Consider the following 26,819-nt stretch of genomic DNA (forward strand, 5'->3'; position numbering starts at 1 on the left):
TTGGTGCAGTTCTGCTTCAAGAAAATGATCAAGGAATGGAATGTCCTGTAGCCTATCTTTCTAAGACTCTGTCTCCCTCTGAAATAAATTATTCAGTGCTTGAAAAAGAACTACTAGCCATAAAAAGGGCATTTGAAGAATGGAGACACCTGCTGTTGGGGGCAAGACACCCAGTTGAGGTCAGAACTGATCACAGTAATTTACGTGTTCTACAATATGCTCAGACCCGAAATAGCCGACAGGCACGTTGGGCACACTTCTTTTCACCGTATGAGATTGTTTTTACCTTTATTCCCGGAAGAGCCAATCTCAAGGCAGATGCTTTGTCTCGAAAGGATTATAACTCCCCTACGCCTTTCCGAACAGAGCCTCTGTTTCCCAGAGCCACATTCGTGCACGTAGTTACCACGTTTCTGCAAAACGTGGCTAACTCGACTTTGCAATTTATCCAGTTGAATCCATATTTTCTGACAACCTGGAAACTCATTTTGGTCCAAGGATGTGCTTATAATAACAAAAGGCTTTTCCTCCCTTCGAGTGAACTACGAAGAACGGTTCTAAATCTTTGTCATGACTCCTACCTAGCTGGTCACAGAGGTGTGGATAATACTAAAGAATTGATCCGGCGTAATTTCTGGTGGCCGGAAATGAATCGAGACATCCTAGATTATGTTTCCGCTTGTGCCATCTGCTTGCAATCTAAATGCCCGCGATCTGCCCCTTCGGGCCTCCTTTCAGTAATGCCAGTTCCTAACCGTCCTTGGCAAATGATCTCAACATATTTTATTGTCGATCTGCCACTCTCGGACGGTTGCACAGTAATCATGGTCACAATAGATTACTTCACGAAATTGGCACATTTTGTTCCACTTCCGCGGATTCCTACCGCATCCCAGATGGCAAAAGTCTTTCTTTCACGGATTTTCTCTTTTCACGGACTTCCTGAGGCCATTGTTTCTGATCGAGGTTCCCAATACACATCTCGTTATTGGCAGCAGGTATGCAAGAGTTTGCATATTTCCCGAGCATTGAGTTCAGGATTCCATCCGCAGACAAATGGTCAGACGGAACGTCTAAATCAGACCCTTGAAGGTTATCTGCGTTGTTACATCTCTTCATCGCAAGACAACTGGTGTTCTTTGTTACCTTTGGCAGAATTTGCATATAATAACTCTCGACACTCAGCCTTGGGGTTCAGCCCTTTCTTTTGTTCCTACGGATACCACCCTCAGTGCTTTCCCAGCGGTCCAGTCTCCGCATCTAGATTTCCCGATGTAGACAATCTCATCAATGCTATTCAGCTGGGACATCGAACAGCCAGATCCTCTCTTCTGGATGCCCAGGCCCGTGTCAAACGCTCTGCTGATAAACATCGCACTCCAGCTCCAGAAATGGTGCCAGGAGATTTGGTTTGGTTGGCTTCCCGATTTTTGCCTCGTCATCTGGTGCCGTCCAAATTGTCCCCGAGATACTTCGGTCCCTTTCCTGTTTTGCAACGAATGGGGTCGTCTGCGTACAAGCTCAAGCTCCCTCTGTCTTGGTCCAGGATTCATCCTGTTTTCCATGTGTCGCAATTGAAGAAGGACGTGGTGGATCGTTTTTCCCGAGTACGGATGGGTGCACCCCCTCCTGTCATCACCCCGATGGGTCCCGAATATGAAGTGGCTGGTATTTGCGATTCTCGTCTCTTTCGGGGCCGTCTGCAGTTCTTGATTGACTGGAAGGGGTATTCTCTGGCTGATCGTTCTTGGGAACCTGCATCGGCTGTACATGCTCCGGCTTTGGTCCGCCGGTTTTTTCGGTCCCATCCGAATAAACCGGGTGGGCCGGGGCATTTGAGGGGGCATACTGTCACGCCCCTTCGAAGGCGGTGGTCCTTGTGGCATCGATGGACCGTTGGACGACAGGTGGCGGCCATTTTTCCTAGTAAGATGGCCGCCGTAACTGGAGTTGCGGGTCTAGATTCTGCACGACTCGGTTTCCAGGAAGTGCTGTCTCCCTACCCGAGTGTAGCTATATCTGTTCCTGTGATCAGCACACAATTGCGTTGCTACTCTGCTTCAACAACGCTACTGCATTTTCCACTGCCTCTCTGTCTCCCGATTCCACGGACTCCATCTCCTTCTCACCAAAGTTTGCCTACCGGTCTCGTTTCGGAGGGCGCTACAGGCTTATGTTACCCCGGTATTGAGACCGCCCGTGCAAAACTCTGTTCTATCGAAACAACTCCTAGCTCCACCCTCCATTCCTCTCAGGTAAAGACTTTCCAGTGGCTTTCCACTATTCAGTTTTAGTTATCTTACTTGTTCTATTCAAAACCTTCCTTATCCTCTCAGAAGTCCTCGGAAGCCTCTGGCTGGCACCTTATCCCACATTTCGTTCCTGTTTAAGGGTAATCACCATACCTATATATCTCATATATCCCTTTTTCCACTTACCTGCCTGTACTTACCAGTCTCTTTCTCTTTCAAGACAAGCATCCTCCGGACTTCACCGGAATCTCCACCTGAAACTTGAAGACATCTTCCCGCTACCATCGGCACAGGGTTTTCTTCCCCAGAGGGTTTCCCGGGGACTTCTTCTCTTACCTGGTTTATCCGGGAGGGGGAAGAGGTACTTGGGAGGCTTTCACTTCCATCTCCCCGCCGGGAACAAGGAGAGTCTTCCCCTGCTAGAAGGTGTCAGTCACAGGACAAGAAGAGAGATAACGGTGAGTCCTTGGGGTAACCTGCCAGTTGTTTAAATTGTAAGATCATTGTGACATTCATCACTTTTATGACACACACACACTTTAGAAATATGAGTATAGTTATTATAGTAGTATAAGGGGAGTATACCGTATTTGTAATATGGGCCGTTAGGAAAAGAAGTATGGAAAATATAGTTGGGGTTATTCTGTGGAAGAAAGAAGACTTGGAAAAGGTGGGGGAGTGGAAAAAACCTGATATACAGCTCTTTGTATATTGGCAAAACAGCTGTGTAGGTGATGGTGTGTGTGCTGTGAAGTTTTGTGTCCGTGGATGTTATTGGGATTGGGGGTGGTGGGATCTGGGTGAGTCTTGTTATTTGAAGGTGTATTGTACATACTTGTGAAATGGTTTAATTTTATTGTAGTAGTTGTGGCCGGTGGTCACATACACTATAGTAATATACTTGACGTGGCATTTTTGATTGTAGTACAGTTGAGGATAGTGCTCCTTGATCTCTCATCCGCCTTTGACACAGTGAATCATTCTATCTTTATTAAACGCCTCCATAATACCTTTGGTGTCACAGGCTGGGCTCTGTACTGACTGACCTCTTTCCTGACTAACCACCCTTTCCATCTGCAAATAGGCCTTTTGTTCTCCATCACCTCACTTTCTACGTGCAGCATCTCCCAGGGTTCTATCATCTTGCTGTGACCCTTTAATATGTATTGTGTCCCTCTGGCTCACCTCACCTGCTCCTTCTCTCCTATTTCTGGTGTTATGGTGATGATAAACAGCTTAGCTTAAAACCTCCCTCTTCTACCCTCTTATATGCCTATCTGATCCTCGATTGTCTGACCGCCATCCAGGCATGGTGTGCGGCTAATGATCTCTGTGTGAATGCCAGTAACATGGAGATTTTCTTGTTGGGACACCTGTGACCTGTTTCTTTCCTACTTTGTGGCCACTGCCTTGGGCTCTCTATCCTCACCATCCTGTGAGGCCAAACACTTTGAGGTTATCTTTAACTTGTCTCTTTCCTTGACTCCACACATGTTGGACCTTTTGAAGAAGGGACATTGTGAGCTTCACCTCTTTACAGGAATTCTATGTTTCCTTACATTACCTCAGAAGCTGAATTTTTCAAGAGCCCTGGTGTTCTGTAGACTGCACTACTTTAACAGCCTCTCCGTCAACCTACCCCTTTGTTCTGTACAGCCCGTTAAACTAATCTAGAATATGGTGCAAGAGGTATGCTTTACCTGAAGAATAGAGATCGTATCTCAGCAGCCCTAAAACGTATACTGCGGTATGGGACCATGCTTTTTACACATTTCTGTTCCTAAATACTCCCCTGCTAGAGCCTTGTGCTTCTATAACTCCAATTGTCTGCTTGTGATACGCTTATCCAAGCAGAGAGGGGAGGTAGAATTCTCTGTTTAGCTGGTGCCTTTCTTTGGAACAGTGTCCCTGCCTTTTTTAGACTTTTAAAAGTTAAAAGTTAAAAGTTAAAAGACTTTTAAGTGCTGGAAACTTTTCAAAAACATTTCTTAGCCTACTGCCCCTTAGAATGCTGGCCTGGTGCCTCATTAACTTCACATGTTCGAGGCACTATACCTAGTTGACCCCAGTACCCCCACCCCTTCAGCACTGCACGTGTGGGCCCACTGCCTTGCGGCTGTGCAAAGCACCCTTGAGACCCCAGCACTCACGTTGTGACATTTCACATTGGCACCCACTGGTTGTCCTTCCCAGGCTCCCATCAGCACTTGCCCCTCCCTACTGTCTCTTTCATTGATACACTTGTCTTACTGCACAATGCATATGTGCATTTATAGCAGTACTGTGTACAATTTGTTTGTATAAGTAAAGGAAATGCAGATGGAAAATATTTGTAGAACATTGTTAAGTGGTGTGTGGAAGCTTAATATGTTGATAGCATTACATGTAGAGTTTTTGGAAGTGATTGCTGGATGGATGTTTGACTGTTCGAAAGCAGGCAATGTTGGAGTGTTGCAAACATAATGGTGAAAAGAGTAGAAGGGCTGTCTTGTGCAATGGTGTGCACATACTATCCTGGTGTTTTAATTATGCCTGGTTTGGAAAGGGGACTGCGGTAACCGTGGATAGTTATGAAGGTCCATGGATTATGATTGTTATTGGATGCTAGAGAAAAGTATTTGTGATAGAAAATGGTTTCTGTTCTTTTTTCTTTTTCTCTACTATACAATTGTCCATTATTTCCATTAGCATAGTCAAAATGCTAATGCAAATGTTGAGGAATCTTATTCAGTCTAACTACTTTATTTAGAAATGTGAAGTAGGTGGAATATATAAGATTGATTTTTATTTGTTCTACTTTTTAACGGTAAAAGGTGGCTCCAAAAGGAACCTTTTTGCTTTGGTGTTTTTAGATTTTTGCAGGAGAGGCCAGGAAGTAAAGTAAGGGAGGAAAATAAGGGAGGGGAAGCAACCACAGATATGGAGGGGCCGGGGAACAAGTTGGGTGTGCCTTAAATCTAAGGTAAGTGGCAGTGTTTCTCATGCTCGTTCATTGCAGCCTCGTAAGCACTTTGAAACGTTGCCCCCTGCAGAGTGTGTGTTGCAGTATATAGAGTACTGTTGTCTTCGAAAGATATGGATCAGCAGCCTCTTTTATGGCTTGCAAGGTAGCTGGTGGGATCTGCTGCCCCACAAGAGAGGGCAGGGATATCTAGCAGCAACCGGGCCTGGGTAGACACTGAGTTCGTCATTCCCTCTTCTCCTTGCGGCATCCCGGGTGGTGTCTTGCGCACCAGAAATTACACATTGGTACCTGGAGGGTGACTAAAGAAGAATAGAACTTCAACTTTGCTGTCCCTTGATAAGTCAGAGATACAGAATAAAGGGTCCTCCAATTGATGCCCTGATGAAGGAGGAATATTTTATTTTCTATTTTGTCTTTACCGCCAAAACGTAATACACATGAGGGGACTGAAGATTCTTACAGATTAGGCTGCTCATCTTTGACTTCGGAATACAGCCGGTCCAGTAGCATAAACAACTTTTTTGTTGTTTGCTCCTCATAGCGCGTTGGCAGACCCCACCTCGGAAGATAACTCTCACGCCGATGCAAATGAACGGGCTGGATCCTTGTAAAACTAATGTTCTTTAGATCCAAGGATTCTGGCCTTTGTGTATGAAACTGCCTTTACAATGTTCGTAGGACTAAAGGTTATAACCCAGATGTACTCTAAGGGTATAGATCTCTGAAGCAGCCACACAGGTTGCTTCTTTTTAGTTTCCTCCCTTTTAGGGTTCTATTTGAAAGTGTCAATGTGATTGTGTTTTTCTTTTTGTTTTTTCTTTCCTTATCCCCGCCTTCGTTTCTTATTGTTCAATTGTATATACGTATGTAGATGATTTCAACAACTTTTTGACTTCTGTACTTTGTTCTGTATATGTTGGGTTGCTCAAATTTAATGCATATACACATTGTATTTTGTTTGTTTCAGAAATAATATATATATATATATATACTTTGATACTTTTGGTTCATTGGTGATTTTTTTTCCTACAAAATGTTCAAATGATTTTTGTAAAGCCTCTGGCATAGTGAAGGGCTGGTCTAAAGAGTTTGTAAATGATTTAACCCAGGTGGACCAACCCCACGTGCAACAGTACTTTCCTTTTTTATATAGCCCCACCAGAGGAGCCTGTGTGGTGGCAGAGATAATAATCAGAAACACCTGAATGGTGCAAAACAGTACAAGATGCCATAAATGCCAAACTTAAAAATATAAAGGATAGGATTGATCTATCTAAAAAAATTATAATTCCGATTGACTCTGATAACTTAGCTACTACACACTGGAAGTGGAAACCAGAAGAACAAATTACCTTTAAAGCCATAAGCGAAGCTGAATTGTCTCTGATTATTGATAGACTTAGAGCCTCTAATTGCAAAAGGGATGTTTGCCCAGCACTGGCCATTAAGGTATGCTCCTCTATATTGATTTCAACACTATGCAGATTTGTAAATGCTTCATTCAGAGACAGCTGTGTCCCAGGAAGCATTAAAGAATCTTAGATAACTCCTTAGTTGAAGAAACGTGGTCAACCCACGGGTGATCCTTTGAATTATCGCTCCATCTCAAATTCTCGTTTCTACTTGAAAGGTTGGATAGAGTGGCATATTCACAAGTTCCTAACCACCTCAGAACGCATAACATCTTGAATCAGTGGCAATCTGGATTTAGAGAGAATAATTGAACAGCGTCAGCGCTGTTGGACCTCAGATCCAGGTTACTCCAACACATGGTCAAGGGAGAACCAGCTATGTTGATTATTATTGATCTGTCCGCCGCCTTCGACCGGTTTGACCAAGGGTTGTTAGTCATCAGGTTAGAGGAGGTAGCAGCCTTTGCAACCTCATCAGAGAAATGGGCTAAATCTTTCCTTTGTGAACGCCAGTACAGGGTGAGCAGTGCATTGGCAGATGACAGCCCCAATAAGTTGATCCAAGGAGTACCACAGGGGGGCTGCCTATCTCCTATATTTTATAACATCTTTCCAGTTCCATTCCTCGATTTATTAGTACAAAATACCATTGAGTTTACTAATTATGCTGATGACACTCAATTTGTAATCCCCCTGTCTGGCAAATTTGAGGTAGATGAACTTAATAATAATAGGATATATGGCCTCATACAAAGGTTGATGTGCATTGATGGCCTCTCTTTAGACACCATCAAGACAGAGTTGATGTTGGTTGGGACGGAAGCTAAAATCCACAAAATGGAGACAGATAATGCCCAACTCAGGATTGATGGCTATATAATCAAGACAAAAAATAAGGTTAAAACCCTTGGGGTCTATTTTGACAGTAACTTGAAAATGAAGGTTCAAGTAAGTAGCCTGCTCTCCGCCGCCTCCTATTATATCAAGTTACTGGTCCATGATCATCCCTTTCTCTCTAGAAAGAGTCGTGACACGCTAGACAGAACCCTGCTAGGATTAAGAATAGGTTATTGCAGCAGCTTTTTGATTGGTCTGCCAAAAAATCAGGTCAATAGACTGCAAGTGGTGCAAAATAATGTGGTTCAAGTCATTATGAATCGTAACAAAAATGACCACATATCAGATGTGAGAAGAGGCCTACAGTGGCTTCTGACTAAAGATAGAATCTGCTTTTGTCTTTTGATGATTACCTATAAGTGTCTGAACAGCACAGCTCCATCTTATTTTAAGGATGAACTGGTGGTCACATTTAATATACATAATCTAAGATCCATCAACTCTATTCAGTTGAAAATTCCTGCCTGCTGATTGGTAAAGGCTAAGAAAGGAGCCTTGTATATAGCAGCTACGGCATTATGGAATAGTCTTCCGCAGAGCATTAGAGAGGAGCCCTCAATCTTGCTCTTTGAAAAGATTGAAAATTTTCCTTTTTAACTAATATGTTTTGCCTTATTAGAATAATCCATTAGAATGGTTCTCCCCTGTATCTTAGGATCTTTTGTTTGTCTGTCTTTGTGTTTTATCGCCCTTAAGCCTACGGGTCAGTGGCGCGCTATATAAATTAAATTAAGTAAAAAGTAGGAGCACTGCCCAGGTTGTCTGTGACTGAGTACAATTTTGCACTCAGTGCATTTCACCTTGGTAGCCTGAGAGTGGCGTCGCTAGGGGTGGGCTGGGAAGGACAGGCCCCCCCCTGCGTAACCCTGTGCTTCCCCTACCTACGACGAGCAGTGACCATGTTCTCCCCTTACTTTTGTCTGTGCCCCCCTACTTTTGTCTTTGGCCCCCTCTGTGCCCCTCCTAAATTTGATTCCTGGCGACGCCACTGCCTGAGACTTCTGTACACCCCTAACGGTGGTAAAGAACCACCACACCCATGAATCTCTGTGGGTGCTGGAGTTAAGTATTGCCATTATCTCATCTTCCTGGTCCTCTTGATTCTTCACTGCATCATTGTGCCTTTTCGGTTGTCCAGACCTTCCAGCTGGTGGTGGCTCCTAGGGAGGAGGGATGGCCATGGCTGATGCCATTTTTGAAGTTAAATAAAAGTTGTGCTACTACTCTTCCAAACATGTGCTGTCTCCTGGATTGCAGATAGAAAATCAGTAAGAATAGGTGTAGGAGCTGTGCAAGGGTAAACTTTCAGCGTACAACTTCCTAGATCAGCTAGAAATGCATTTCTGAACTGGTCACGAAGTACAGAACCGTTCACAAAGCACGGACACGTTCACAGACACGTCATCACATCGCGCATGTCTGGTCATGTGATGCTATCTGGAAAGTCTGCTTTGACGTCAGACATCCGCGAACATCGACAAACTAAAAATGGTTAAAAAGTTGTAGAAAGTTGATAGAAGTGTTAAGAATGTTGCTAGAGGGTGGGCACAGTTTAACTTCAAACTTGTTAGATTGGCCGGAAATTGTGCTATTTTGGGGTGCGTATGATATTAGGATGTTGTAGCAAATAAGTGTGATCTAGCAAAATCCTATGAAATTCAGTAAATAAACTTTGCTAAAGGGATGTTATGGTTAAATTGCACTGAAAAACACCTATGAAATTCAGTGAAAAAACATTATTAAAAGGACATTATGGTTACAAGTAAAACCGAAAAACCCTTGAAATTCGCCAACTATGTTAAGCTAAGCAACCATAACTCGTGCCACCATTGTGCACTGCTAAGACTAACACCCAGGACATGAAAGATGGCATAACAAATGTCATTGATAACTACACCCAGTGACTGATGTCTGTCGGGTGAGCCGTTCTCCCTCTCCCAATTTCTTGTTCCTCTCTACGTGGTACTCGTCTAAGGTATAGCCAATGGAGCCTCACCTGTCAGCAAACTGTATCCTGACAGCACGGAGCAAAGCACGTCTTCTACAACAGCGTGAGCTAACAAATCTTGATCAGCCAGTACCTGGCACTTCTATCTCTGCCTATGAATTTAAGACCACGAATAATGGTGCCTTAACCTTATGCACCATTAGTGAGACTACCATATCACTTACTACATTACATGAAACGCACCCATCTTTAACCAAACATCTACATACTTCCCCGTTTCACTGCCGGTTATAAATGCATCTGGGTTAGGAGAGAACCCAAAAGTAACCGCCGTTGACACCTCTCCCACAGAAGGCATTCAATATTTGACTCCATGTTCAGAGGCCTCATGCACGGCTGATAGTACTGAGCCAAGTATAAAAACACATGTTAATTACCTTGAACCTGTTGATCAAAACTCAATGGCCCTCATTACGACCCTGGCGGAGGACCATGGTGCAATTTGCACCATGGTCCATGGCGCAGAGCTGCCAACTCCGCCATGGGGGTTGGCGGACTTACCGCCCCATTCCGACCTTGGCGGGGCGGTAAGTCCCCAATCCCCATTTACCCTTCCCCATTCCCATTTTTGCCCCATAGGGTATAATGGGAGTGGGGAAGGCGTTAATTACGCCACCGTAAATTACGGTGGCGTAATTAACAACAGGTCCCGTAGCGCCATGGATTTTTCCGCCCGGAAAAACCAGGCGAAAAAACCACCATGGCGCTACGGGAACTCGTAGTAAGGCGGAAAGGTACGCCATGCATTACGCTGGCGTAAAACCCTTTCCGCAAGGGTCGTAATGAGGGCCAATGTCAGTAAAGGGTGGCCCCTCCAACATTAAAAAGGCCAACTTCTTAAAATTTCCTTCAAAGCTATTAATGAGCTACACACCTCAAAGTGGCCAATCATTGAAAAAAAGAAATCACTCGATAGCGGATACAATGACCCTAAAATGGCCCTTTAACCATGCTGGAGCCCCAATATCATCGTCATCCAATCCAGCTGAGGCATGTGCTCGACTGAAGCACAATGCTGCAAATGAGGCTACCTCGACCATGTTGAGTTGGAACACTTTCTCAGATGTGGAATTGTTGAAAAACAGTGACTCTCCTCTATCAGAGTCAAAAAATAAAGTGCTGTTGGGCGACCCCTCAAAGGTGATGCTTAAAAAAAGAAATAACCTAACCTCAATTACGTGTTTAAGTGAAACAATGGCCACCACCGCAAAGGGAAATTAAAATAATTACTCAGAAATAATTAATTCCCAGTGCTCTGCAGCTTGATCAACAAGGACCTGAATCCAGGGCCCCCTCACATGAACACCCCTCTGGCAGCTTGTCTAACCAAAGACATTGCTGAATTAAAACTACGCTTTGAATTTGGACGCCGGACTGGTATACGTCCATGCTCAGACCCGAACGAGACTGTGGAGGCGGGTAACCTTTTTCCAAAGAAAAAAACGAAATTACTGATATCTGAACCGATTTCTCCATCCTTGGTTGAGAAAGTGACCTCCCAGCGTCAGTGCCCTCCACCCATCTGTGGAAAGTATTTTTGAAAGCAATCAGCTTGTCCAGAGTGCTACCAAAGGACTTGCGCATAATGTACATCAATCAAGTTCCAGCGATGACTCGGATGAAGACTCTTAAAATGGACTTAATGCAGAAACCCCACATAGGACTGCCTTTACGACTCCCTATGCACAGAATCTCTCTCCTAGAAGATCTTCAGAATCCTCAAATTCTAGAAACGATGGATCCCTGGGTAATCAAATTAATCATATGCAAGTGAATATAATCTCTGCTGTTACAATTACGTTGGCCCCCTACCTAAAGCTTTATGAAAACCTGTGCGAAAGCTATCAAGGTCAGACAACACCTATTGCACTATTGAATTCTAAGTTAATTCACACAGAATCCTTCATTGATTCAATCCAAGAAAAAAGTGCTAAGGACAAAGAACTAGAAGGCGCTGTATTGAAGTCCTTGATTGACCTACCTAAAGATGGAAGGGCTGACCAAAACATCTTTTTAGAAGGGGTATGTGACATCACCCTAAATAGAAAGACAGACAAACAGCCCTCTACTTCAGTGATGTCAAATAGACACTGTGTAAGCACCCTAGCTTTGCCTGTTGAGTATCGACCAGTATGCCAACAAGCCTCTACTTCTAACAAGACATCCACTCAACCATATGAGGATACTGTGAATACTGGTCCATCATCAACCGGTGTTCCATTGCACCTAGCTGTTTCTGTTCAAATACATCAACCAGCCTCTCCCAATGCTCTTCAAAAGCTATCTTCAGCAACACTGAGCTGTAATCTTGAGCTTGATGCACCAATTGTAACTGAGAATGAAGATACACAACCAATGAATGTTGCTGATACTTATTCAATATTCAGTTCAAAGTCTCAAGGTAAGTCTACAAACGCATGAAAAATCCCAAAACAATTCAGGCTAAGAAAGCAAAAACATGCCTGTACTGCCTAATTCCCTAAAAACATCTTGCTCTAAGCATTTTGTAAGGAATTTGAAACTTCCTCTAGTTGAAGCTACAATTGCCTCAACCTCTGACTACAGTAAGAATAGAATCAGTAAACTTTGATCCGATGAACACAACGAACCTGCAAGTTGGCAGCAACCCTGTGCAGTTGCGTTACTTGAAGCAGAACCTCTAGACGAGCTGCTATTGCAACTCTCAACATATGACGAGGATATGGACGTACGTTTAACTGGTGAATTGTCAGAATTCCCACTCCTGCTCCCGTACGTACCGCCATCACCCCTGAGGTTCCCACAGCACACCCACATCACGCTGCTTCTCCACATGTCTCTCACCTGGGCCGAGACTCACGTGTGCAGCTAGGTACCCCTCAGAGACGGGCACGGCATGTTGTGTACTCCCGAATGCACCCGCATTTCCATTGGCAACTGGCCTGGCGCTTGGGACCTGGCAGACGCAGACAAACACTTCTGCGTCACGTGACCGCCTCCTTTCGTCCACGTGATTGGACTCCCCGTTCATGTGAGGTTATTGCGCGTCACGTGATGAGGAAGTAACGGGTATTTAAGCGTCGATTGGCTGTATGCTTATCGCTTCACAGCTGTTCTTTTGAACTCTCTGTTTGGCGCCACGTACCTTAGTCTGCTTTGAAAACCTACGACCTCTGATTGCTACAAGGACTTCTTTTCGATCACCCTCTCGCTTCTGGTACCTTGATTCGGACGGCTTTCTACCACTGACGGATCTCAGGACTGTTTTTTGGACTCCATCAGATTTTCCTCTCCTGTTCTGGCGTTTCGGTATTTGGACTTCCGTTACCTGTCAAGTGACCCCTTGGGCATCTCCACGGACATTTGGTATCTCTCTTCAGCTCAAGTCACAGGTGGATCTCAGTGTTAACCTACATTCCACTGGGCACTGCATCTCCCTCACCTTCATCTGAGGTAACTGCACACATGCCCCTCCAAGGACCCTTTGTCCCAGCCTTGCATGGGTAGCAGCGACCCCACTATCATCACTTGGTAAGCCTCTTCCCTTCTCGTACTGCACACTATTGGTTACTGTTTTTTGCATGTTACTAATAGCTGATTCCTTTGCAGTGGCTTCGGGGTTCCCAGTGTTCCGTGGTTCCAGATTTGTCATCATCTTCCACCTGTGGCCTCAAGGACTGCACAGCGAGTGATCTTGATTTCTCTCTGTGTGGTACTTGGGGACGGAGGTCTCTTATTCCTTCACGACAATCAACTCACGACATGAATATATTTACTAGGATCCAAACAGAACACGCCTGGAAAGCTTCAATGAGCCAGTTAAGGTAGCCTCTCCCTACCTCTCCTTGGAAAGAGATGAGTGAAAGCATCTGCAACAACAAGTTATTCTTCAGCTTCAGCAACCCTATTAGCGCGTACGATAAGTCACTCACAACGAGGATTTCAAAACAATGACCAAAACAGGAAAGACAAATACAAGAATTCTGGAACCCAGAACTACAGAGATCCTCAACCCTTAAGTCATCTAGAACGCAACCTTTAAACAAAGGAATCTGGATTCTATCCTAAAATGAGAGAGTGAGAGAGAGAGAGAGAGAGTGTTGAGCTTAAATGTAAACCGACACAACATCATGTGCCTTCTTCATCATGTTTCAAAATTAAGGGTGATACATACGAATGATATTAAAATTGTGGACTTTCTAAATGAGGATGAAAATGACAGAGTGAGTCTATATATGGCTTCAGCAGCCTTGGCCGCATTGCTTATAGACACACGGGACGAGCTTCAATCACTTGGCTTTGATATAAATGATCCAGAGTCTCGCCGGCTCTCAGATCATCATTAATGGCCTGATCATCTGACTGCCGAAAACCCCCAATCGCACGAGAGGGTCAGGCTGAACATCTGGCAGCATCAGCTGTATCAAGCGGTTGCAATGGAGAAAAGAAATTCCAGTTAAGTAATTTGGTTTCACTTAAGCAATCCCTTAGCAGAAATGAACCAATCAAGAGCTAAAGAGTCCGATGAAGTTGCTAAAGTGATAACAGACAATCGTGGGACTGGCTCTCGAGGGCCCTGACCTCCACCAAGCAGAATTAAAGCCTGAAGAAAGATGATCAGCGGAAACTGATATCGGATCCTGGACCTTCTTCAAGGCTTACCTCTTTCGATGTTTAATCACGGGATCATATGTCTGCAAGAAACTTAGCTCCTAAAAACACCTCTCCTTGTTGGTTTTACTACATCTCACAATAAAGCCATAAAGGGCTTGTCTGGGAGACCTTCTTCCGGCTTGTGCATCTTTATAAAAAAAACACCTTAAAGTCAATGTAATTGGCAAATTCCAAGCCAATCCATTTATGCAGATCCTGATCATCAACTGCATCGAGAAACTCCCCAATAGGAAAACCTAAACACCTGGCTCTTTTTAACCTGTATTGGAACCAAAGCAGTTCAGTGTCATCAGTCTTTTTCTCTACTGTGATGGCCTGGATTGATGAAGTCTATCCAAGTCTCCATGAGCCACTAATAATAATCTGTGGCGACTTGAATATAGACTGCCTGAAATTCGAACATAAGAATTTCAAGGCTACTTCATTTGGGACAAATCTAACATCTACCGATACCAGCAATGGGTTGAAGAGATTACCACCAGACACTTCCACATGTTGAACGGACATTTACAGGGAGATCTTGCAGGAGCAAAGGCCTGGCACAATGTCGATCAAAGCTCCACCTTTGACTATTTTTTTGTATCGAATAACATGATGAGCAGAGTTGATTTGCTAAGAGTGATGCCAACTCCTACCAATGAAATGATCATGCTTCCTGACCTGTACAACCCAGTCTGAGAGGTGGTTGCAGAAGGTTGAATTGGAACCTGGAAGAAATCGACTCTGTTTAAAAGCACATGATGCCCCGAGATTAAGCAAGGAGCTACTAGTTTGGCAAGCAATAGATGTGGATGGGATTGATTAGGAACCTGTCCTGATTATATTCCAAGAACATTTACAAAGGAGTTCCAGATCCCATTTTAAACCAAAACACTGCTTTGATGATATGACACATGTTCAGAAATGCGTCTTACAAAAAGAACTTGGCGACCTACAAAAAGCTCTGATGCTTATGAGGGCGCAGCAACTTAAAGCACGGAAACAGAAATATCAAAACTGGTTTGCTGGATACCGATCTTTGTTGTATCAAAAGGATGCAGAAGCCATGCTTCTTGCAATGGGCGCTCAGAACACGAGGAATCTGTGGAAACTCCTGAACAGAGAGAAACCAACTACCTGTCCCTTCCAATTAAACTCCATATCGGAAAATCAGTAGGTGATCTAATTTGGGAAGCTTTACAAGAACGCCGTTCAATTAAGAGATGACCCCCTTACCTCTTATGGCACCTTATAGAACATTAGCTTCGATAAAGATGAAATCCTAGCCATAATTAAGAAAGCAAGCAGGTCACAAGCCCCAGGCACCGACGGTCTAACAAATGAATTCTTAAAGGCCGCTCCTGAAGCTTGCGCTGTATTCTGTCAAAACTTATTCAAAAGAATCAGTCAGAGGGGACTGATTCCCCCCTTGTGGAAGTGGTGTATGGTGGTACCCATCTTCAAGAAAGGAGATCGCTCAAACCCAAACAATTACCAACCAATTGCCCTGCTCGACGTTTTAAGTAAAACCTTTGCAACTGGTCTCTTAAAGCGGTTGAACGAGTGGGTGTTCGAAACAGGCACTTTTGACAGCCGACAAACTGACTTTGAGAAAGGCGTGGGGGGCAATCCCAACTTGTTTCTAACAAGCCTTATGAAAATGAAGACTCTTAAAGGCGTCTGCAAAATCTACCTGGCATGCATCTACCTAGAACATGCACTCAATAGCATTGCTAGAGAGCATTAATGGGAGAAACTGAGTGAGTGACTCAAAATGCCCAACAGATGTAGCAGCAGCCATCAAAGATGTATATACAGGAACTTCTTTGCAGATCAGACTTAACTAAGAAGGCCAATTAACGGAACATATCCCTACATCGAAAGGATTAAAGCAGGGTTGTCCTCTAGCAGCTACACTATTCAACTTCTTTATCTCTGACCTGCCAAAAGGTAATTGACCCTGCACCTTCCTGCTCCCCAAGGATCAATGGCCACATGATTGGCTGGCTCCTCTATGCTGATTGCATGGCCTTAACAGATAGAACCCCAAGAGGCCTGCAGAAGAAATTGGATATTCTGTATATCAACGACAATACATCGGAAATACTGATCTTGGAGAATAGAAGAATCATAAACACGAAGAACATGAGTTGGCTCTTAAATAATCATCGCCTCAGAGCACTTCCATCAATTAAAAATGTAGACTCCATGATAAGTGCAGGCACAAATGAAAGCCTGTGGAAAGAGCATATGGAGTCCAAAATAAAGCAACTAACTGCTCAGGGCATCATAATTGGTTGAGAATACGGAACAATTTCACTTCTTCCAATATTCCACTTCTATAATCAGAAAGTGATTCCAGCTATCACCTACACTGCTGAGTCCTGTCTTGGACTGTCTTGGGAAATATGGGACCGACTTGAAGGAAAGGTCTGGAGACACATTTTGCACCTCCCTAAAGCTGTTTGTATGGCTTTGATTAGTAGGCATGAGATCAGATTTCTGGCCTTACACATCAGAGTGGTATGGAAGTCGCCACTCCTTTTCAGAAAATTACAACTAACTGTCCTACTCAATTTGGTATTCTGTTGCCTAACCAAGGTGCAGCCCCAGATTGGGCCCTGAACATGTGGCTGGGGAGATGTAATGCAATCCTGTTAAATCTGGAGTTAACTGTTGAAATCTTATGCCGTAATCCAACTCATGTGAAAAGAATGTTATGGGCTGATGATTGGAGAACCACTAAAATGCGAAGAGCAAATTCTAAGGTGCACTCACTCTCAAAAAATCTTTCAACCACTTTTAACTTGGCACCATCATACGTAAAAAAGTTACCAAGTGCTGGACTCCAAGACTAATTCCTCATATTCAGGTTAAATGTAATACACACCAAGACCACTAGACATGGCCTAGGCACTGAAGACCTTAAATGCTGGTTATGTAATGCACAAGTTGAATCCATTTAACATCTGATTCTGTTTTGTCCACAGCTAGGAACAGATAGACTCTCTATTTGTACAAACACCTAGCCAAGAAATGGGGTCTCCACGCGGCTGCTTAGTGGGAGACTTTGTATTCTGGCGAACATGTTGGGTTAACTTGTGCTTTAGCAAAATTTCTCGAAATTATTATTTTTTTTTTTATTAAAAGATTTGTAAGCGACAGAACACTGGGATGATCATGATATGAAGGCAAAGGTTTGCAACCAACTATATGCCTAATACATAAAAAATAAAAAAGCGATGAGATTAGCAAGCAAGAGACTGGATTCCTGGTCAATAACAAACTGAAAGTTATTCCCAAAACACACAACAATATAGAAAAATCCCTAGTCGGACCTATCGTGTCTTGCATTGAATCTGTTTTGGAACTTTCCTCTACATGATTTGTGCAATTCAATTTAAAATCATGTCACCGAGATGAAATCTTACATAAGAAGCACCACAGATGAAATAAAGATCTTAGAAAGATACTAGTTTCATATGGAAAGTGATTTCTTGATTGGCATAGGTATTGAATTGTTCAATAAAAGAATTTCACAGGCCGTCTTGATAGAGCTCAGAGAGGAAATATTGAAAACAAATGGAAAAGAAAGAACAATACCGAACAACCTTATTCTACGGGGTGCAGAGGTGGCCCATAAGATAAACCACTTCCGGGTTGTAGTGGCATATCATAAACAAATGGAAGGACAGCCTGGCATCCAGGGAGGCTCCACATGCAGCTGGTCTCTGTATGTGGACATGGCGAAAGAAACAAAGGCCTGAGCAATCCATATGTAAAACTCATAATATGTTGGACACATAGTAAGGAGAAAGTTGCAGCAGCATCGGAGGCATAACAATGAATTGAATCGCTCAATAAACAAAACAAGCATCCAAGTAAAATGCTCCCGTACATCTACTGACAGGAAAGCATTGTTGCATCATCTGAGTATTTAGCGTAGATATGCAGCCTCTGGACAATTCATTAGATTAAAACGGTTGAGCATGGAATTCCCACCGATGTAATTGATAAACCAATGCAAACTAAAAGAAATGAATGGCACAGTCAATTTCATAAGGGTATTTCCTAGACTAGAAAAATGCTTTCCAACTGGCGTATCCTTGTTCCTGAGAGTATTGCTGTAGTGGGGCATGTTCTTTATCTGAGCGCCTATTCATTTTCCTGAGCATAGAAAATGGTTATTGAAGATTGTACATTGGGCCTCATTACAAATTTGGCGGTAGGCTTGGCGGTAAAACCGGCAGGCTGCCGCCAAACTTGCGAATATCTCTGGCACCTGCGAATGGGCAATTACCGGGTCATTACAGCCCCGCCGGACCTGGTAATTGCCTATTCGTGGGTGCCGGAAATAAATGCTCGCCATTCCTATTTGAGCCCCATAGGGCTCAATGGGAAGGCGGAGATCGGATGCACCGGCACCATTCAGAATGGTGCTGGTGCATCCGGCATGCTCTGCTTGTGGGTGTTGATATACGCCCCAGGCCAGTCCTCGCGGGCGGGAAGGCACCCGCAAGCAGAACTCGTTGTTTACTGGTACGTTAACAACGGTACCGGCAAGCTTACCTGTACCGTTGTTACCGGACCGGCAAATTTATGATGAGGCCCATTCTATCCTTAACATCAAATATACCACATTGCTTTGTGTAATGATAGATGTATAGTTTACAATTTTGTACTCAATTGTAAGCAGTAGGTTTGCACTGTGGTATGTACTCTGTTCATGGTTTTATTTTGTGAGTCTGCTTTTGCCAATCTTGTGGAGCTGGGGGGGAGATGTACTTTTACTATGCATATTCTAAGAATAAGGGTAAAGGTTTCCAGGAGTCTTGTACCAGTCTTAAAGAGGCAGATCCTAAAAGAACGTCGGGGAGCCATCACTGTTGGTCTGGTGCATTTTGTATTATGGGAGTGAGGGGTGAATATATCTGGCAGTCGTGTGTAGGGCTTCCAGTGGGAGATCCTAGATGAGTGAAACATAATTGTTGGTCTGGTAACTGATTATGATTTCTGGGAGTCTGGGGCAGGAAATCCAGCTGCAGATGCTAGCTGACAACCCGGAAGGCACACTCTTTGGCTTGTTATTTTATGTTTGCCAGGAGTAAGGGATGAATATTTCTAGCAGTATTTTGCTAGTCTTCCTTCTGCAAATGCTAGTTGACAATCAGTGAGACATGAAGGTTGGTTTGTTGATGTGTGTATTCCTGTCATAAGGGATGTAGGATTTCTAGCAGTGTAATGCAGGACTTCCAGCTGCAGATGTTAGGCGGCAATCAGAGAGACTTAATCATTGGCCTGTTGCTATTTGTACCCATGGAGTAAGGGATTTGAGTTTTTAGCAGTCTTCTAGGTATTTTGCATCTCAGTCGAGTTGGTCACTCACAATCATGCTGATATAGTCAAGATTTAAAATATCTTTCCTCAATAAGTAATTTTTGTGCCAATATTTTCCTCCAAAAAACATATGCAGTGTTACTGGAACGATCAGTCAATAATGTTATTGTAGCATGTTTTGGGAATTTAGCACGAAACTGTTCTTGCTTTAGATATCTGGGCTACTCATTGGTCTTTGCAATGCCAATGTATCCATTAGACAGCCCTTTATTCTGATGGTTGAGTAAAGTTCATTTTCTCAGGATTTTGCAAACTAAATTGATGGCTAGAAGGAGACCTTTAAAGAATTTGTTTAACCTTAAAAGATCATGTCCACGTCCATTCAAAATCAATAGTATTTTTTTTAGAGTAGTTGGCTATAATGGCAAATATAATTTTCTTGCAGTCCAGGTGTGTCATAAATTAGTGATCCTACCATCCTTGCTCTGACAATGAAGGCTGATGAAATTTCCAAATGAGATGTTGTTTTGGGGGCAGAGTCTGCCGGGCCTAGAGGCCCAAGCTACTCCTCACTGATGACGCCCAACAAGGCTGAAACATGTCTGGGGATGCTTGTGGTCTCGTGCAGAAGGGATGTGTCCTAGCAGTTTGGGCTGGACTGCCCCTTTTGGGGTCAGACCAAGTCTGATCTGCATATGTTCGTTCCCCTTCTGTAATGGCTTGGCAGGTGAAGAACGATGGTCTGGAGTGTTGCTCAGAGCAATGCCAGAGGTTAAGATTAATTCTAAACCTTCCAGCCATCACCTCTTTGTTTTTGTCCGTGAGCCCAATAAATGGCCCCACCACCTCCAAAGGTGTATAGCTGTTCATTCAAATATCAGGAGTTTCTTCCTGAATGCACGAGAAGGAGACTTAACAATGTAAAGTTGTGGAAAGGTTGCTGAAGTCGCCATATCCGTAAAGGAGACTTAGGGTCTGATTCATGAAGCGTTTTCCAATGGTGTCCGGACATTTCGTCGAAAGACATTTAGTTGAAAGACATTTGGTCAACGGAAGTTGGTCGAAAACCAAATGGTCGAATTTTTTTATTTTTTATATATATATTTTTTTGGTTTTAGTTTAGGGAAAAAAGTTTTTTTTAGAAAAAAAAGGGTGTTGGGGGTGCAACCCCCCCTCAAAAAAAAAAAGTAAAAAAAAAATAATAATAATTCGACCATTTGGTTTTCAACCAAATGGTTTCCACCAAATGTCCTGTCGACCATTTGTTTTTGACGAAATGTCTGGTAACTTTTTCCAATGGGATTGCACCGTTATAAAATGCTTCTGTGAATCAGGCCCTTGGTCTCTGAATAAAGTTAGGTCTTTAAAGTCCTCAAGCGCATCACTTCTGTCAAGAGCACACAATCTGGACTTTATGCTACGCAAAACCACTTCCCCAGACCACGCAATGTTGCCTAGGTACTGTTCACACTCCTTTAATAACACAGACAATGGAGGATTTAATTTGAAACGTCGTTGACTCTCTTAAATTGGTACGAATGTCCATGGCACCTTTATTCTGAAATGTTAAGTAAAGGCGAAGTTTATACCATTCGTAGTAAGATCACCCGGGATTGAGACCTAGTTCGAATCCGAGGGCTTCTATAGGAATGTAGGGGGGGAGAACCTGCCCCCTCATATACTTATACCTTTCTTGTATAGAATTGAGGTGGCAAGCGAATATTTATGGCTGACTAGTAGCTTGCAACTTGAATGTTTGCCCTTTTATTGGGTTATTCCTCGTTGTAAGGGACCAATAATGTATTGCGATAGCTTTGTGATGTTAAATGTCATACATAATATGTTGATTTCCAATTAATGAAAACCAATACAAAAAATCCTGTGACTGAAAAAAACTGCAACAAAAAAAACCATCATAAAATAGAGGTTAAACTAAATGCCCGGCTGGGTAACTCACATGTTTAATATTCGGCTTTCACATGCCTCCTCCATTTCCCATGTTCAAATGCAGTGGCAGGGCCGACTCAGCCCTTCATCCACCCCAGGTGAATATATTGAGCACCAACATTGGCTAGTAACAGCATCTTTTATGACAGCACTTAGAAACCGGAGGAATTCGGCGTGACACTCTTTATAAGAACACACACAATTATGAAAATGTCCTGGATTATTACCTGTCTGCCTCCTGTTCCAGGGCATTATCAACTCTATAATGATCTGTAAATATTCAACAGAGGTTGACTGAACTTTGGCGGGCAGAATGTCAATTGAGTTTTGCTTGAAGAGTTCCTTGCTGAATGAGGCCTTGCTCATTGATTGTGCTCTCATTATTCGAATCCCCCCCCCCCTGCGACCCCACCACCCACTACCTGAACCTGCAGACACGACTCTCGGTGATGCCATTTCATCACAAAAGAACAATGGATTCTCTTTCAGGGTAAGGTAAGGGCATGATTACTAATGCGCCTCCTATGCTACCTAAGGGTTTACATTGCTAATTTGTAAAATCAATTAAAAGGGACCACTTTGGAAAGCACTACATACAGAGTTGCTACACAAGGATACACACAAACACACACACAATACCTGCTTGTTCAAAGGCTAGCATGCCGCCTGGGTTGTCAGGCAACAGCTTGCTCTGATGCAGGGAATTCGGAGCTTCCAATAAAACAAATGCATCCTGAAAGCTTCTGACCAGGAAAAGCTAGAAGTGGTTTCTACCGCTTATTTTCTCATAATACAATATAAAAAGAGAATGGGCCGGCGGCAAATGGTTCTAGCAGTCTCATATTCGGAAGAATGGCTAAATAGTAAGGCCAGCAAACCCCCAAATGCTTCCCTAAACAGCACAGATACACTCGTACTTAAAATGAGAGGTTTAACCATAATTTATCCCAGGGTTCATTTCCTTAAACATATAAAAGAGGTTGAGTACAGGACACGTTTTTCCCCTTGTAAGCGCCTGGGGACCAATTCCGTTGATGACTGTGCGCTATATAAGTACCTTTAACATAACGTAACATAACATAACATTCATAGCTGTGCACAGGGATGTCATTTCACCAAAATGCCAGGGGTAGCGGAACTGAAATCACATTTCATTTGACCTCGACCAAAGTGACGTCATGGAAAGCAATGGAACACAACCTTTCACCCTTTTACAAACCAGGAAGGGGCATCACATAGTATTGTTCCTATGAAATATATGGTTATGATATCACTGTAATGTGATATACATTTCATACAAGAATTGACCACAATATATATCATTTATATCAGTGTGTGTGTAGGTCCATATTACCAAATTACTGTGAATGCAAGTAGACGTGCAAGGCCAAATGATAATGATGTGTTATTATATAGCACTTACACTTAATCACTTTATATAGAACAAATTTACATTCAATATCACCCACCCTGTGTTGGTACTCATTTATCAACCTCAGAAGGACCAAAGGCTGAGTTGGTCTTGCCAGAATTTGAACGTGCAACCTGCACATCACAGCAGCGAGCGCTCAAGCCACTGAGCTGTCTTGGTATCCCATACAAATGATTGAATCCCCAAAAAACGTGCACGAAATGACCAAATTATTTTAGCTGATTCATTTTGAAATGTTCCTATATTTTTACTAAAATATAGGTGTGGGGTGGGGTAGGGGTATTAATTAAGGCAGGGGGTGAGGCGGGGTCTGTGGGTTCACCTCCAGCATTATTAAAAAAAAAGGGCAAAAAGCAAGTAGGAATTTAACCATTTGTTTTTTTTTTAATTCAGTTAATTCATGGACCACCAGCTATCTTACCAGCTATAGCTAGCTATCTTACCGGCTATAGTAAAATGGGCAATTACATGTCTGAATGTTCTCATAGTCAGAAAGCAGATTACACTCTGTAGTGGATACCATTAAACTGGTAACTGGGATTTGACAGCAGGCTTGTTCATCTGCAGGTCTGGTGGAAAGTTGGCCACATGTCAAGTCTGCGTGGATCTCCTTTTCAAGCTTCAGAGTTTGGCCAAATACATACCATTGGGAGGGTTCATAACTGTGTATTAAAGAATTTGCAGTAGTGCAGGGAAAGCAGCACCCTTACACAGCATCCTATACTCTGGGCACTCCTTACCTCACACATGCAAACAAACATCCTGAACAACATGCCATGGAGATAGGAAAGAAAGGCACATTACATCAAAGCATTAATTGTGGCACAATGAAATCAAGGGCCACTTTATTTGCTATGGTCAAACATTTCTACACTGTACACAAACTTTTAGGCACAAAAAATGTGTCAAGTGACCGAGGACACCAAGATGGAATGTCCTGTGATGATCGTAACAGAAACAACAGCAGAAAAAGAAACATGCTGTAACTACAACTTGCAAAAAGCAACATACATACTGCCTCATAACGAGTTTGGCGCTGCATTTAAGGGTCCGCCAAATCACGGGTTTGGCAGGATTCCACTGCGAATTTGCAGATTTTCGGCACTATTACTGCATGCTAATACCACCGACAGTAGTAGCGCTGAAAATTCCCCATTGGCCCCAATGGGGAATTACTAATAGCGCCGGGGGGTTTGGTGGTAACGTTAATAGCCCCAGCGGTATCCCGGCGGTATTACTGCCGGGATACCACCAACTTGTGATGAGGTCCATAGTCCAAAATGGATGCTTATTCGACTCTAAATGCTTTTTGGAGGTTTTTGTCTGCATTGTGAATTTGAGGTGTTTAAGAACAGACTAAATCAGTAACTCACCCCTGAAGTGTGCCTGAAATAAACCTTTAATGTGTCTATCAATTATTGTATACAATTTCAGAAAGACAAATGATGTGTTATTCCTATTCTTTCTTGTTTAGTGCCACTGCTCAAAGTGTTACACTTGTGTAACCCCCTGTTTTTCTGAAAAGGCCTGAACAAGAAAGCCAGCCCTCCAGAAACAAAGAGCCACATGGTGCTGGCCACACGCCAGGAGCTTCAATAAAAAAAAGAAAAACATTTTTTTTATAGGGGTAGCATGGGAGACCACAGGGGTAGCAAGGTAGACCTCAGGGGTCGCAGGAAATCCCCAAATGATGTCCCTGGCTGTACATTGCAAAAGAGATAAAATCTGGACCTGATTCACAGAGTGTTTTTCAATGGGATTGCACCATTATAAAACACTTCAGTGAATCAGGCCGCAGGAGTGTATGGGTGGTTGTCCCTTCAGAAAAGTGTGCATAAAAATGCCCAACTGTTGTATTTTCAATGAACATTGTAGGTAACTGAAATCAATGTACATCTTTGTGCATATGTTTGTTTAAATGTGTATAATTATCCTTGTGTTTTACAAATTTCACGCGTAGACTGGTGGTAGATTATCACCATCACACTACAACACCGTTTTTGTAAAGCTATTGGTCGAAGTGTACACAAAGAATTAGTGGAACTATTTTACCTGCTGGCCTACCCCCTCTCTCCACAAACCCCATCACCATGCCCAATTCAAACCTCCAAACAAACACACCTGCTGTTTAAGGGAATGTCCAGTACCGTGTACTGAAGTGCTAGTTTCAACTTATTCCTCCACTTTTATTTTAAAAGTAAACCATTCTGGATTTTTCTTTTTTTTAAAGTATAGGAAAAGTACAACTATTTTTTTTTAAAGTAGAGGAGTACCGCTACCAATCGCCCCTGCCCACTTCGACCACTGCATAAAGCCATGGTTACCCTAAACAATATTGCACAGCGAATGAACTCTTAGGGCAGGGAAGTCTTGATTCTGACATAAAGAATTAGGGCATCATACCAAGTCTGGCAGAAGTATTGCCTCATTCCGAATCTTGTGGCATTTCTGCCATTTCCATCCGTTTGCTGCTTGAAACTGGAGGTACGTCCTCAAGTTTCCGAATTGTTTTATGCCACATTGGGGTTCAGAGTGATTACCGCCTTTGGCAATTCAGCTAACAATAATTCCTCCTTTTTTGTGCTTAAGTGGAACAAAACCTATAGGGAAGTGCTGGAGGTATTTCCTCCACTTTACCTTTAAACTCATTATATAATGGTGCTGTATTTTTTTTACCACACCACCATAATTATAAAGTAGCTCTCGCTCCTTTCTTAATGATTTTTCTACTGTCTGATGTCCAGATTCCAGTGATAACAGAAGAGGAATGTGTTATGGGCAGTGTGTCTTTGTCTATGAATGTGTGCTAGTCTGTGTGTGCGATTTTATTTCATTTTTAATTTTGTAAAGCCTGTGTAGATAAACCAGCATATCAACCTTAATTGCCTCAAGCTGACATGCTAACCATACCTCTTCTAACACCTACCCACCTTACCTCTCTTCCTCTAAGACTCAACTTCTCTAGTCTTCCTTACCGTATCAACTGAACATTGCACTCTGGAATGCTCGGTCTGTAGGCAACAAATCCTCCTTCATTACTGAGTACTTTCACTTCAGCTCTCCTCCCCTAGACCTTCTTGTTATCACTGAAACCTGGATTTCCCCATCTGTTACGGCCACTCTGGCAACTCTACGTGACTCCAAACTATCCTTCTTTCACTCTCCATGACTGACTGGCAGCGGTGGAGGCATCAGACACCTACTCTCTTCCCACCTCTATGCCTTACAAATCTCCAATGCCACGTCCCCTCCTACCTCTTTTGAATTCACTATCTCTACTATTGCTCGGCCTCACATCATCTCCATCTATCGCCCTCCTGGTCCCACTGGACCATTCTTTGTTGACCTTTGATAACTCTGTGATTCTCTTTCCACTAAAAAATCCCCTCATTCTCTTAGTTGCAGTTAATCTTCCTTCTCCAACCACTTCTTAGAAATCTGAACTTCAGCCTTTTCTTCCTGACCATGCACCCACTTTATCCATAACCTACCTAACCACACAGGAGGTAACTCTTTGCATCTCTTATCCACCAACACCTCTCTTTCAGCCACTAATGCTACTGTCACACCATCTCTATCTGATCACTCAATTGTTTCCACCACCATCTCCTGTCCACCCTCTGACCTCTCCTCACCACTTGCTTCACCTATTACTAAAAGGAGATGTAAACCTTCTGCCATTCCTACCTTTCTCTCAGACCTACAGTTCACACTCTCCTCCTTAACACCTGAATCCTCTACCAGCAACACTGCCTTCACCAGCTTCCAATCCCTACTATATGACTCGTTCTCCTCTCAATTCCCACTGCTTACTTTTACCCCTAGGTCAGCATCCACAACCATGGGTCACCCAATTCATAAGCTCTCTCTGCACAGATATGTGTGGGCTGCTACATAAATGGAGGCCTACCCACTTGCCTGAGGACCTGATACTTTA

The sequence above is a fragment of the Ambystoma mexicanum genome, chromosome 10 (assembly GCF_040938575.1).
Source record: "Ambystoma mexicanum isolate Mex_15411 chromosome 10, UKY_AmexF1_1, whole genome shotgun sequence".
NCBI classification, from domain to species: Eukaryota; Metazoa; Chordata; class Amphibia; order Caudata; family Ambystomatidae; genus Ambystoma; species Ambystoma mexicanum.